We start from the raw sequence: 15,049 nt of genomic DNA, 5'->3' as shown, positions 1-15,049 counted from the left end.
GCACAAGCGGCGGAACAAGTTTGGGAACCACTGGTCTAGCCAAAGGCTTGGGCAAATAAGACCAGGGCCTCATGTATCCCATACAGCTATGGAATTTGGTGTGGAATCAACTGGGCTAGACCATGGACATTTATGTATGTGGTCGGTACTAACATTTCTTCTGGGCATATACTGTATGTGGGAATCTGAAACTAGTTCATTTTTCTCTTGTGAATAATGAACAAGCTTGCTGCTCATTATTCAAAGATAAAAATAGCCAGTTTTCATACATAATATATCTGAGTGTTAAGTATCAGGTCAAGCAGTGTACAATTATTAACCAGGTTAAAGATAAATGTATAAGGTGCTGGAATTTGCGCTGGGTATAAGTACAGAGATCTGAAACTTGTAGCACTTGCTAATTTGATGTTTTACATGGAAATAAAGAAAAAAGAAACAGGTATCGTTTTTATTAGTTAGCAATAAAGCAAGTTTATTTCCCAATATAGAGTGATTGTCATTTAAAAGTCAATATTTTTAATAAGTAATTATATAAAAGTTTAATTACTGGAGTACATTTAACGTCCAACTGCAAAAGGGATCCCTAGGCCCTGGAAATACTCCTAGTAAGAGAGAGCTCTTGCGCCAGAGCACTGTCAGTCTAAACAGACCAGCAGACAAAGAGTTGGGCAAAGGGAGTATTGTTATCTGTGATCTTACAGAGTGAGTGGAGAGAGAGATAGAGAGAGAGAGGTTTACTGAGTTTCCCAAGGTGACACAGCAATTCTATGACAAAACCAGAAGTTGGACTCAGATCTTCAGAATCCTGTTCCAGTTCTGAATCACTAGACTATATGTCCTATCTATATATCTCTTCCATTGTGTGAGCAGTTAGCACACAGTAAGCCAGATACTGAGAGGTATTTCAGATATTCCAATTTCCCCCCCCCCATTTAAAAATAGGAAGTATTTCTGACATTTCAGATATTATTGTATAGTAATTGTATGAACAGCAATTTAGTCACTTGATAGTTATGGACTAAAGTGCAGAAAAAATCAATGCATGTTTTGAAATTCATATCCATACTTCAGAGTTTAAAGCCAGCTGTGTCACCTGGTTACACTGAACAAACGAGGTAAATGATAAGGAATTAAATACTTTGTTTTTACTTTTTGAATCTGAAGGAATAAAACAAATAACATTTTACATAATACATGAAATGGACAATCAAAATGGTTCTAACTTTCGACTTCCTTCCACATTAGGGATGCAAGTGACACCAGTGTAAAAGCGTTATTAAGGCCCTCTCTATAGTTATAATTAGAAAGAATTAGCAAGAGCCATTTTTAAGTAGAAAGGTGATAACATACTTTTCCTGGATAAGGTAGACCGACAAGAATCATTTTACAAAATTGTGCTATAATTTAAGGTCCAATATTAACATGATTTAAGATGTGTATAGACAGGGTGTAAATGTGAATGACAGATTGTCCTAACATTTAACATGCAAGCTGCAATTTAGATGTCATCTGATGTATTAATTTCTATCAAGCAGAAATGGAAATTTACAATTACAGGTATTGTTATGATACTGTACACTCAAGAAGACGGACAAAACGAGTATAGCTATTAGAGATACATGTATTTGTTGAAGGTATCTATTCTTAACATGTATGACTCCTCCTCAATGGATGGTGACATGAATTTCAAGGTCTAATGGAACAATGATGGCTGCTCACAATATGAGTGCCTCTTGCCAGCTAATTTTAGGATAAATCAGGGATTATTGATCTTGGTCTAGTCATGTGGGTGGAAAAACATCAGTGCAGATGATTAAAGTGGAATAGAGATTATAAAGAAATTGTAACTCTATTTAGAGCTGGGCTTTACTGCATTCCGTAGGACTTAACAAAAGCAAGAAAATCTAGTTTATTTTGGAAAAGAAATTACCGTTTACTTTGTGTTTGTATAAGGCCTAGTAGAATCAGGCCCTGATCCTGACAGAAGACTTTGGATGCTACTGCAATGTACCAAAAAAAAAAAGTAACCTGGAAAAATGATAATGTGATCATGCAATTAAAGACTGTATCATAATTAAGGATACAATTCTGTCACGGAGGTCATGGATTCCATGACTTTCTGGGATCACTGTGACTTCTTCTGAGGCAGGGCAGAAGCAGCGGCCAAGGTAGGGTCAGCCCCGCTGCGGCTGGAGCGACGGCTGTCTGCCCCTGTTTCAGGAGCAGTGGTGAGACTGGAGCAGCGCCTGGTGGCCAGCCCCGGGGCTGCAGGAGCTATGGTCCCTGGGCCTGCTGGAGCTGCAGTCCCCAGAGCAGCAGTCCCTAGGGGTCAGCCCTGGGGCTGCCAGAGCTGCTGACTGGTGGGCTGACTGTCAGACCAGCAGCCCCTGGACCGATGCTTGGGTTGGAGCACCTGACGGAGGTCAGCCCCCAGCAGTGCTCTGACTTTTAGTCTCCCCCAACCCCCAGGGTATTTTTAGTAAAAGTCAGGGACAGGTTGCGGACTTCAGTGAATTTTTATTTATTGCCTGAGACCTGTCCCTGACTTTTACTAAAAATACCCATGACAGAATTTTAACCTTAATCATAAAGCATATGTACAAGGGGGCCAAATTAAGGCAATCTTAATTCTTGGATTTCCTAAATTTTGGGTGCTTGACTTAGCAACCTTAATGTTCTTTTAACAAAGGTTTTTTTTGTGTGTGTAATATTGATATATTATATGTTCCATATATGTGGTCTCTACTGAATAGACATCTACCAACAGTTACCATGCTGTGATATCTGGAATACCACAGTATTTCCCTACAGGAGGAAATTAGTTTGCTTAGCAGCATGATATTTTCCTTAGAAAAGGACCTATGGTATTTTAGATACTGAATTGTGGTAACTGCCAGCTCTTCAATAGCAACCATGAACTACATTTTTATAACATTCATGTCTACAGCCATACTAATTCAAACTGTAATCTCATTAGATAGCACAAATTCCTCAAGGTCATGCATAGCTGCTGGAATTAGGGGTGCAGGGGGATGCTGCAGCACCCCCAGGCTTGAAGTGGTTTCCATTATATACAGGGTTTACAGTTTGGCTCAGTTGCTCTCAGCACCCCCACTATAAAATTTGTTCAGCACCCTGGGGTCAGGCCTCTTCAGTAGTTGGATGGGAGAGCCCTAGCAAAAGTCCTGGAGCTGCAGGACTTGCTACTGGGGGCACTATGGACTTGATCTTGCAAAACGCTGCTGAGTCCTAGCCAGAGACTCACTCACAAAGTTCGCAAAAAGAAAAGGAGTACTTGTGGCACCTTAGAGACTAACAAATTTATTAGAGCATAAGCTTTCGTGAGCTACAGCTCACTTCATCGGATGCATTTGGTGGAAAAAACAGAGGAGAGATTTATATACACACACACAGAGAACATGAAACAATGGGTTTATCATACACACTGTAAGGAGAGTGATCACTTAAGATAAGCCATCACCCACAGCAGGGGGGGGAAAGGAGGAAAACCTTTCATGGTGACAAGCAGGTAGGCTAATTCCAGCAGTTAACAAGAATATCAGAGGAACAGTGGGGGGTGGGGTGGGAGGGAGAAATACCATGGGGAAATAGTTTTACTTTGTGTAATGACTCATCCATTCCCAGTCTCTATTCAAGCCTAAGTTAATTGTATCCAGTTTGCAAATTAATTCCAATTCAGCAGTCTCTCGTTGGAGTCTGTTTTTGAAGCTTTTTTGTTGAAGTATAGCCACTCTTAGGTCTGTGATCGAGTGACCAGAGAGATTGAAGTGTTCTCCAACACCAGCAACCACACACCACACAACAGAACCACTAACCCAGGAACCTATCCTTGCAACAAAGCCCGTTGCCAACTCTGTCCACATATCTATTCAGGGGATACCATCATAGGGCCTAATCACATCAGCCACACTATCAGAGGCTCGTTCACCTGCGCATCTACCAATGTGATATATGCCATCATGTGCCAGCAATGCCCCTCTGCCATGTACATTGGCCAAACTGGACAGTCTCTACGTAAAAGAATGAATGGACACAAATCAGACGTCAAGAATTATAACATTCAAAAACCAGTTGGAGAACACTTCAATCTCTCTGGTCACTCGATCACAGACCTAAGAGTGGCTATACTTCAACAAAAAAACTTCAAAAACAGACTCCAACGAGAGACTGCTGAATTGGAATTAATTTGCAAACTGGATACAATTAACTTAGGCTTGAATAGAGACTGGGAATGGATGAGTCATTACACAAAGTAAAACTATTTCCCCATGGTATTTCTCCCTCCCACCCCACCCCCCACTGTTCCTCTGATATTCTTGTTAACTGCTGGAATTAGCCTACCTGCTTGTCACCATGAAAGGTTTTCCTCCTTTCCCCCCCTGCTGTGGGTGATGGCTTATCTTAAGTGATCACTCTCCTTACAGTGTGTATGATAAACCCATTGTTTCATGTTCTCTGTGTGTGTGTATATAAATCTCTCCTCTGTTTTTTCCACCAAATGCATCCGATGAAGTGAGCTGTAGCTCACGAAAGCTTATGCTCTAATAAATTTGTTAGTCTCTAAGGTGCCACAAGTACTCCTTTTCTTTTTGCGAATACAGACTAACACGGCTGCTACTCTGAAACTCACAAAGTTAAAATTCAGCATGGGCTGAGATGCTTTATTGGTCTAGGCTGGAGTGCACTGTTCAGCACCTTTCAGGATTGAGCTCTACAGATGAGAACCACCATCTACAGATGAGATGTCAAACCAATATTCTGATACAATCATTGAAGATCCAGTGGCACTTTTGTTATTAAAAGCAAGAGCGTTAAGCCTGGTATCCTTGCCAAATTCTAATTGGTTATATATATTCTGCTTTCATTAATTCCCCTTGCAGTTTCAGTTAGATATAGTATTATTCACTTCCAGTAATACACTGTCACTGGGTGTGCCTGGTTAATCATTTCCTGTGTTAACCGTTGCTATCTTTCTCCGACTTTAAGTGGGTGAAATTATTATATGTGTTTGTATGTGTATAGGACATACATGTTATCTACAAAGTATATACACAGACACAAAACTGAGAGCACGCATGTATACTTAGTACAATTAGGACATTTTAAAGTGCTTGGATTCATCGCATTTAATGGTGCTATATCACTGTAAGGTCACTTTCATATACATAATGTATAATTATATCATTGCAAAAGTATTTGTGCTTTTTTGTAAGGTTACAAAGGTTTTTGTGAGGTTTAAATACAAAGTTTTGAGTATATTTGGTTCAAGCCATAATTGTGTATAAACTTTCAGTGCTACATCATATAACATCATGAAATCCTGTTGTGACATACAGGATCTTAATATATATGCAAGTGGCCTGATATAATGTGAATGACACCTAATAATTTGTATAATATATTGGGGTACTAGAATTTTCCATGCTTGGTATCATACCAGAGGTGAATTTGTTTATAGAGTTTCAGCAAAATCCTTTAAGAAATTGTGGAATTTTCATATGGGGGGGAAAAAACCCAAAACAGAAATGTGTATACATGTCAAAGGGGCATCAAATTTGTCTTGCTTTGTAGATCCTAATGTGATTTAAACAAGAATCCATATTTGAAGGAAAATAGTTCAGAAGTTTTAATATTAAGAAATTTATTAAATAATTATTAAATTAATAAATTAAGAATTTATTTTTAAGATATGTACAGTAGGATTTTCTGAGGTATTTGTTGTTGTTTTGTTGTTGTTTTGCTTCATCTATACCTTGTAGTATTGTGGACACATAGTTGCATTAAATTTTGCTATTAGCTTTTTCTGCTCCGTATAAAGCAGCTTCAAACATTGTTAGGCCACTGTGCAATCTATACTTGTAAGGATGTTTAAAATCTCTAGTAGCCTATATATCCTGATGGAGGAAGCAGAACCCACACTCTAGAAGAAAGCATCTAGAGTACGAATGGAGGAAGGGAGCTCTGAACTCTGGAGTTCTACTCCAATCTTTCTTACTGACAGGCTTGATAATATTTTGTATTTATATTGCATTTACTGACATTATTTCATCCAGGCACTATAACACCAGTATTTGACAAAAATTAATATATTTACACTCATTTTAGAGATGGGGAAATTGGCACTCAGAGAGGTCAAACAACTTGCACATGGGCACACAGCAAGTGAGTGCCAGAACTAGGATTCGCAAAAAGAAAAGGAGTACTTTGTGGCACCTGAGAGACTAACAAATTTATTTGAGCATAAGCTTTCGTGAGCTACAGCTCACTTCATCGGATGCATTTGGTGGAAAATACAGTGGGGAGATTTATATACACACACACAGAGAACATGAAACAATGGGTTTTATCATACACACTGTAATCCAGGTTTCAGAGTAGCAGCCGTGTTAGTCTGTATTCGCAAAAAGAAAAGGAGTACTTGTGGCACCTTAGAGACTAACAAATTTATTAGAGCATAAGCTTTCGTGAGCTACAGCTCACTTCATCGGATCATACCACTCGATCTATTGTCTACAGCCAAGCGCTACGATATAACCGCATTTGCTCCAACCCCTCAGACAGAGACAAACACCTACAAGATCTCTATCATGCATTCCTACAACTACAATACCCACCTGCTGAAGTGAAGAAACAGATTGACAGAGCCAGAAGAGTACCCAGAAGTCACCTATTACAGGACAGGCCCAACAAAGAAAACAACAGAACGCCACTAGCCATCACCTTCAGCCCCCAACTAAAACTTCTCCAACGCATCATCAAGGATCTACAACCTATCCTGAAGGACGAGCCATCACTCTCACAGATCTTGGGAGACAGACCAGTCCTTGCTTACAGACAGCCCCCCAATCTGAAGCAAATACTCACCAGCAACCACACACCACACAACAGAACCACTAACCCAGGAACCTATCCTTGCAACAAAGCCCGTTGCCAACTCTGTCCACATATCTATTCAGGGGATACCATCATAGGGCCTAATCACATCAGCCACACTATCAGAGGCTCGTTCACCTGCGCATCTACCAATGTGATATATGCCATCATGTGCCAGCAATGCCCCTCTGCCATGTACATTGGCCAAACTGGACAGTCTCTACGTAAAAGAATGAATGGACACAAATCAGATGTCAAGAATTATAACATTCAAAAACCAGTTGGAGAACACTTCAATCTCTCTGGTCACTCGATCACAGACCTAAGAGTGGCTATACTTCAACAAAAAAGCTTCAAAAACAGACTCCAAGGAGAGACAGCTGAATTGGAATTAATTTGCAAACTGGATACAATTAACTTAGGCTTGAATAGAGACTGGGAATGGATGAGTCATTACACAAAGTAAAACTATTTCCCCATGGTATTTCTCCCTCCCACCCCACCCCCCACTGTTCCTCTGATATTCTTGTTAACTGCTGGAATTAGCCTACCTTGCTTGTCACCATGAAAGGTTTTCCTCCTTTCCCCCCCCTGCTGCTGGTGATGGCTTATCTTAAGTGATCACTCTCCTTACAGTGTGTATGATAAACCCATTGTTTCATGTTCTCTGTGTGTGTGTATATAAATCTCTCCTCTGTTTTTTCCACCAAATGCATCCGATGAAGTGAGCTGTAGCTCACGAAAGCTTATGCTCTAATAAATTTGTTAGTCTCTAAGGTGCCACAAGTACTCCTTTTCTTTTTGCGAATACAGACTAACACGGCTGCTACTCTGAAACCTGTGATTATGCAAGGCACTGAATTTAGCCGTATAGAGTGGAAATCTGTCAACTTCATGAAAAAACTCGCACAGATACAGACAGACATCATCTTCCTCTCCAAATGCAAACAGATGGACATCATACCGAAAGGACTGAAGGTAAAAAATCCATTACAATCTACATACCACACAGACTATGCTGACAGCTTGTGCCACACACTCTCAAAGAAACTGCGGAACCACCTGATCAACATCCTCTACAGCAAACAGGGGAAAGATTAAGAATGAGCTCTCAAAACTGGATACTCTCATAAAGAACCAACCTTCCACACAAACTTCCTCGTGGCTGGACTTTACAAAAACTAGACAAGCCATTTACAAAACACACTTTGCTTCTCTACAAAAGAAAAAGGACACTAAGCTATCTAAACTACTATATGCCACAAGGGGCCACAACAATGGTTCCCGTAACCCACACAGCAATATTGTTAATCTATCCAACTATACTCTTAGCCCAGCAGAAGAATCTGTCCTATCTCAGGGCCTCTCCTTTTGCCCCTCCACCCCCACGAACATGATACAGTTCTGTGGTGACCTAGAATCCTATTTTCGACGTCTCAGACTCAAGGAATATTTCCAACACACCTCTGACCAACATATTAACCCACAGAGACCTTCCTGCCAACACTACAAAAAGAAGGATTCTGGGTGGACTCCTCCTGAAGGTCGAAACAGCAGCCTGGATTTCTACATAGACTGCTTCCGCCGACGTGCACGAGCTGAAATTGTGGAAAAGCAGCATCGCTTACCCCATAACCTCAGCCATGCAGAACACAGTGCCATCCACAGCCTCAGAAACAACTCTGACATCATAATCAAAAAGGCTGACAAAGGAGGTGCTGTCGTCATCATGAATAGGTCGGAGTATGAACAAGAGGCTACTAGGCAGCTCTCCAACACCACTTTCTACAAGCCATTACCCTCTGATCCCACTGAGAGTTACCAAAAGAAACTACAGCATTTGCTCAAGAAACTCCCTGAAAAAGCACAAGAACAAATCCGCACAGACACAACCCTGGAGCCCCGACCTGGGGTATTCTATCTGCTACCCAAGATCCATAAACCTGGAAATCCTGGACGCCCCATCATCTCAGGCATTGGCACCCTGACAGCAGGATTGTCTGGCTATGTAGACTCCCTCCTCAGGCCCTTCGTTACCAGCACTCCCAGCTATCTTCGAGACATCACTGACTTCCTGAGGAAACTACAGTCCATTGGTGATCTTCCTAAAAACACCATCCTAGCCACTATGGATGTAGAAGCCCTCTACACCAACATTCCACACAAAGATGGACTACAAGCCGTCAGGAACAGTATCCCCGATACTGTCACGGCTAACCTGGTGGCTGAACTTTGTGACTTTGTCCTGACCCATAACTATTTCACATTTGGGGACAATGTATACCTTCAAATCAGCGGCACTGCAATGGGTACCCGCATGGCCCCACAGTATGCCAACATTTTTATGGCTGACTTAGAACAACGCTTCCTCAGCTCTCGTCCCCTAATGCCCCTACTCTACTTGCGCTACATTGATGACATCTTCATCATCTGGACCCATGGAAAAGAAGCTCTTGAGGAATTCCACCATGATTTCAACAATTTCCATCCCACCATCAACCTCAGCCTGGACCAGTCCACACAAGAGATCCACTTCCTGGACACTACGGTGCTAATAAGCGATGGTCACATAAACACCACCCTGTATCGGAAACCTACTGACCGCTATTCCTACCTATATGCCTCTAGCTTTCATCCAGATCATACCACTCGATCCATTGTCTACAGCCAAGCGCTACGATATAACCGCATTTGCTCCAACCCCTCAGACAGAGACAAACACCTACAAGATCTCTATCATGCATTCCTACAACTACAATACCCACCTGCTGAAGTGAAGAAACAGATTGACAGAGCCAGAAGAGTACCCAGAAGTCACTACTACAGGACAGGCCCAACAAAGAAAACAACAGAACGCCACTAGCCATCACCTTCAGCCCCCAACTAAAACCTCTCCAACGCATCATCAAGGATCTACAACCTATCCTGAAGGACGAGCCATCACTCTCACAGATCTTGGGAGACAGACCAGTCCTTGCTTACAGACAGCCCCCCAATCTGAAGCAAATACTCACCAGCAACCACACACCACACAACAGAACCACTAACCCAGGAACCTATCCTTGCAACAAAGCCCGTTGCCAATTCTGTCCACATATCTATTCAGGGGACACCATCATAGGGCCTAATCACATCAGCCACACTATCAGAGGCTCGTTCACCTGCGCATCTACCAATGTGATATATGCCATCATGTGCCAGCAATGCCCCTCTGCCATGTACATTGGCCAAACTGGACAGTCTCTACGTAAAAGAATGAATGGACACAAATCAGATGTCAAGAATTATAACATTCAAAAACCAGTTGGAGAACATTTCAATCTCTCTGGTCACTCGATCACAGACCTAGGAGTGGCTATACTTCAACAAAAAAGCTTCAAAAACAGACTCCAAGGAGAGACTGCTGAATTGGAATTAATTTGCAAACTGGATACAATTAACTTAGGCTTGAATAGAGACTGGGAATGGATGAGTCATTACACAAAGTAAAACTATTTCCCCATGGTATTTCTCCCTCCCACCCCACCCCCCACTGTTCCTCTGATATTCTTGTTAACTGCTGGAATTAGCCTACCTTGCTTGTCACCATGAAAGGTTTTCCTCCTTTCCCCCCCCTGCTGCTGGTGATGGCTTATCTTAAGTGATCACTCTCCTTACAGTTTTCAGAGTAGCAGCCGTGTTAGTCTGTATTCGCAAAAAGAAAAGGAGTACTTGTGGCACCTTAGAGACTAACAAATTTATTAGAGCATAAGCTTTCGTGAGCTACAGCTCACGATGCATCCGATGAAGTGAGCTGTAGCTCACGAAAGCTTATGCTCTAATAAATTTGTTAGTCTCTAAGGTGCCACAAGTACTCCTTTTCTTTCTCCTTACAGTGTGTATGATAAACCCATTGTTTCATGTTCTCTGTGTGTGTGTATATAAATCTTTCCTCTGTTTTTTCCACCAAATGCATCCGATGAAGTGAGCTGTAGCTCACGAAAGCTTATGCTCTAATAAATTTGTTAGTCTCTAAGGTGCCACAAGTACTCCTTTTCTTTTTGCGAATACAAACTAACACGGCTGCTACTCTGAAACCTGTGATCACTTAAGATGAGCCATCACCAGCAGCTGGGGGGGAAGGAGGAAAACCTTTCATGGTGACAAGCAAGGTAGGCTGTTTCCAGCAGTTAACAAGAACATCTGAGGAACAGTAGGGGGTGGGGTGGGGGGGAGAAATAACAAGGGGAAATAGTTTTACTTTGTGTAATGACTCATCCATTCCCAGTCTCTATTCAAGCCTAAGTTAATTGTATCCAGTTTGCAAATTAATTCCAATTCAGCAGTCTCTCCTTGGAGTCTGTTTTTGAAGTTTTTTTGTTGAAGGATAGCCACCCTCAGGTCTGTAATCGAGTGACCGGAGAGATTGAAGTGTTCTCCGACTGATTTTTGAATGTTATAATTCTTGACGTCTGATTTGTGTCCATTTATTCTTTTACGTAGAGACTGTCCAGTTTGACCAATGTACATGGCAGAGGAGCATTGCTGGCACATGATGGCATATATCACATTGGTAGATGCGCAGGTGAACGAGCCTCTGATAGTGTGGCTGATGTGATTAGGCCCTATGATGGTGTCCCCTGAATAAATATGTGGACAGAGTTGGCAATGGGCTTTGTTGCAAGGATAGGTTCCTGGGTTAGTGGTTCTGTTGTGTGGTGTGTGGTTGCTGGTGAGTATTTGCTTCAGGTTGGGGGGTTGTCTGTAAGCAAGGACTGGCCTGTCTCCCAAGATCTATGAGAGTGATGGGTCGTCCTTCAGGATAGATTGTAGATCCTTGATGATGCGTTGGAGAGGTTTTAGTTGGGGGCTGAAGGTGATGGCTAGTGGAGTTCTGTTATTTTCTTTGTTGGGCCTGTCCTGTAGTAGGTGACTTCTAGGTACTCTTCTGGCTCTGTCAATCTGTTTCTTTACTTCAGCAGGTGGGTATTGTAGTTGTAAGAATGCATGATAGAGATTTTGTAGGTGTTTGTCTCTGTCTGAGGGGTTGGAGCAAATGCTGTTATATCGTAGAGCTTGGCTGTAGACAATGGATCGTGTGGTATGATCTGGATGAAAGACAGAGGCAGATAGGTAGGAATAGCGGTCAGTAGGTTTCTGATATAGGGTGTTTATGTGACCATCGCTTATTAGCACCGTAGTGTCCAGGAAGTGGATCTCTTGTGTAGACTGGTCCAGGCTGAGGTTGATGGTGGGATGGGATTTCCCCATGTTATTTCTCCCCGCCACCCCACCCCACACTGTTACTCAGATGTTCTTGTTAACTGCTGGAAATAGCCTACCTTGCTTGTCACCATGAAAGGTTTTCCTCCTCCCCCCCTCCCCCGCTGCTGGTGATGGCTCATCTTAAGTGATCACTCTCCTTACAGTGTGTATGATAAACCCATTGTTTCATGTTCTCTCTGTGTGTATATAAATCTCCCCACTGTATTTTCCACCAAATGCATCCGATGAAGTGAGCTATAGCTCACGAAAGCTTATGCTGAAATAAATTTGTTAGTCTCTAAGGTGCCACAAGTACTCCTTTTCTTTTTACGAATACAGACTAACACGGCTGCTACTCTGAGAACTAGGATTATAACCTAGCACTTTTGATGCTCCTAACCCCCCTAGAGCATAGTGGATGACAGTCTCTATTGCCTTGCAGCATGTATAGTCACTTATATCAGTGCAAAGTGGGTGTCAAATGTTATCATTCTGACTTAGTGTTTTACATTCATTTTGTGCTGAGGTAAATGTCTACATAAAGTACAGGAAGAAAAGGAGTACTTGTGGCACCTTAGAGACTAACAAATTTATTTGAGCATAAGCTTTCATGAGCTATAGCTCACTTCATCAGAAGCTCATGAAGGCTTATGCTCAAATAAATTTGTTAGTCTCTAAGGTGCCACAAGTACTCCTTTTCTTTTTGCGGATACAGACTAACATGGCTGCTACTCTGAAACCTGTCATAAAATGCAGGGTAATTCAGAATCAAACCTAGTGTCTTCAAGCGAGATCACTTTGGGTATGTTTACACTGCAATTAAACGCCCATGGCTGGCCCATGTCAGCTAATTCAGCCCAAGCCCTGTGAGTCCATGGGGCTGTTTCATTGTGGTGTAGATGTTCAGGCTTGGGCTGTAGCCCAGGCTCTGTGACCCCCTGGGGGAATGTCCTAGAGCTTGGGCTCCAGGGTCCCTGAATCACAGTATTGCTATCTATATAAAAGGGATAATGGATAATAATATTTCCCTACCTACATCACAGGAACAACCACCTCATGTCTTTCTGCTTAATACAAAGCTGGCATTTAATCTACTGCCATTTTAGTTTGCTGATTTTGGGCATTGTGTGAAAACAACAATTCATTTCACGGCACTTCTATTTGATAGAACTGATCTGACTGCTTTTGTGGGTGCAGATTTGTCTGACTTTTTTTACAGAGTTTAGGATACTTTTGCTCCCTAAAATGCTTGAGGTTTTAGGGAAACTTTTAGCTGTGACCTGTAAATTGGCTTCTAGCCCCACGGGGCTTATAAATTCAAGCAGGGAGTTATGGGATGAATTATAAATCAGGATTGTTAACATCTTCTTTTGGGAGGTTAGGGTGCCATTATCTTACTGATGGTTAGGTCCTTGTTCAAGAAGCCACCTCTTCATACTGTTTTTTCTTCTCTCTATCTGAACATTTCGGTCCTGTTTGTTTGTTGTTGGGGTTTTTTTTGCCTGAATATGGCAGAGTGATTGGTCTAATGTTATTGATCCAACTATTTCCTAGCAAGGGACAAAGGACAGATGTCTATGCTGATTCCTTTATGTCTAGTCTCAGTCTTTGATACCATTGACCACAAGATTTCATAGAATCACCTTGTTCTTCAGCTGGGAACATGGTAAGTTACATTCGGGTTCCACTAAAGTAAATAGAAATTTTGCCATTGACTTCAATGGGGACCAGATTTCAGTGGTGTCTCTCTCTCTCTCTCTCTCTCTCACTCTCTCTCTCTCTTTAATGGCTTTGTTCTTATCTTTCCAAGTGGTTTTATAGGGCAAATTGCGGTAAGGTGTTTTTCTACAAGACTTCTTTCGGACACTTCTTTTTAACACCTACGTGGAGCTTTCAAGGAGATGGGGAGATTACTTGTACTGCACTGGCATCAGTCTATGAATGACTTGCAGCTCTGTATCTCATTTTTATCACATACAGATAGTGTGGCAGCTTTGCTTTCCCAGTGTCTCACTGAGAATGGAACATAGAGGAGACAAAAACTGTCTTAATCTCTATGAGAGAGAGGTGATTTTAGTGGGTTGGGAAATGATTTTGGGCCTTTTATATCAGTTGTGGAGACTCAGGCCTGGTCTGTACTACAGAGTTAGGTTGATGCAAGGTAGCTTTTGTCAATCTAACTATGTACATGTCTACTAGAATTTCACTCCCACCGATGTAATTCACACACTGCACCAACTTAATAACTCGATCTCCATAAGAGGTGTAGAGTCAATGTCAATGTAGTTAGGTCGATGCAGTGTCAGTGTAGACACTGTGTTGCTTACATCAACTGTTGCTGGTTTTCAGAAGCTGTTCCGTGAAGCCCCACACTGACAGTTCAATCAGTGCATGCAGTCCAGGTGAGGACGTGTGCCATCTACAAAAGAAGCAAAGTGTAGACATATACAAGTGATGTAATTTCTGCAGCAGCTGTATGTCGACATAAGTTAGGACAACTTAATTTTGTAGTGTAGACATGCCCTCAGGGAGTTTGTCCACCCTTTGTTGAGGTGATTGTCACTACAGAGGTACTTTTGAACCCCCATCTGCTCTTGGGCTGTCATGTGCAATTCATGGTTAATGCATCATTTTTCATCAGCATCTAGTTAGATGTCTGTGATCTTTTTTCTCAGAGTTGGACTTTGTGATTATAATTCATGCCTTTTTGATTAGATGGTGGATATTTGATTATATCTATATGACAGATATATAGATTGTCTATATGGCTTAACTCTTGAGATTTAGATGTGTTCTTCAATTTAACTCATCTGTTCATATCATCCATCCCATTCTTTGTCATCTACACATTCTTTATTAATGGCACTGGTATCTGTGATGGAGCGGCATTCTGCACTCCTGCCTCTTCCAT

At 41.8% G+C, this 15,049-nt stretch overlaps 1 protein-coding gene across 5 annotated transcripts in view; it reads left to right on the top strand.

Moving 5' to 3' along the window:
* The window catches only part of TFEC (transcription factor EC), a 209,602-nt gene that overhangs the window by 160,613 nt on the left and 33,940 nt on the right, over positions 1-15,049 (top strand). The window lies entirely within an intron of this gene.

Source organism: Dermochelys coriacea, chromosome 1, assembly GCF_009764565.3.
Source record: "Dermochelys coriacea isolate rDerCor1 chromosome 1, rDerCor1.pri.v4, whole genome shotgun sequence".
NCBI lineage: Eukaryota > Metazoa > Chordata > Testudines > Dermochelyidae > Dermochelys > Dermochelys coriacea.
Note: the sequence above shows the minus strand (reverse complement) of the source record. Positions and strands in the feature narration are given on the sequence as shown.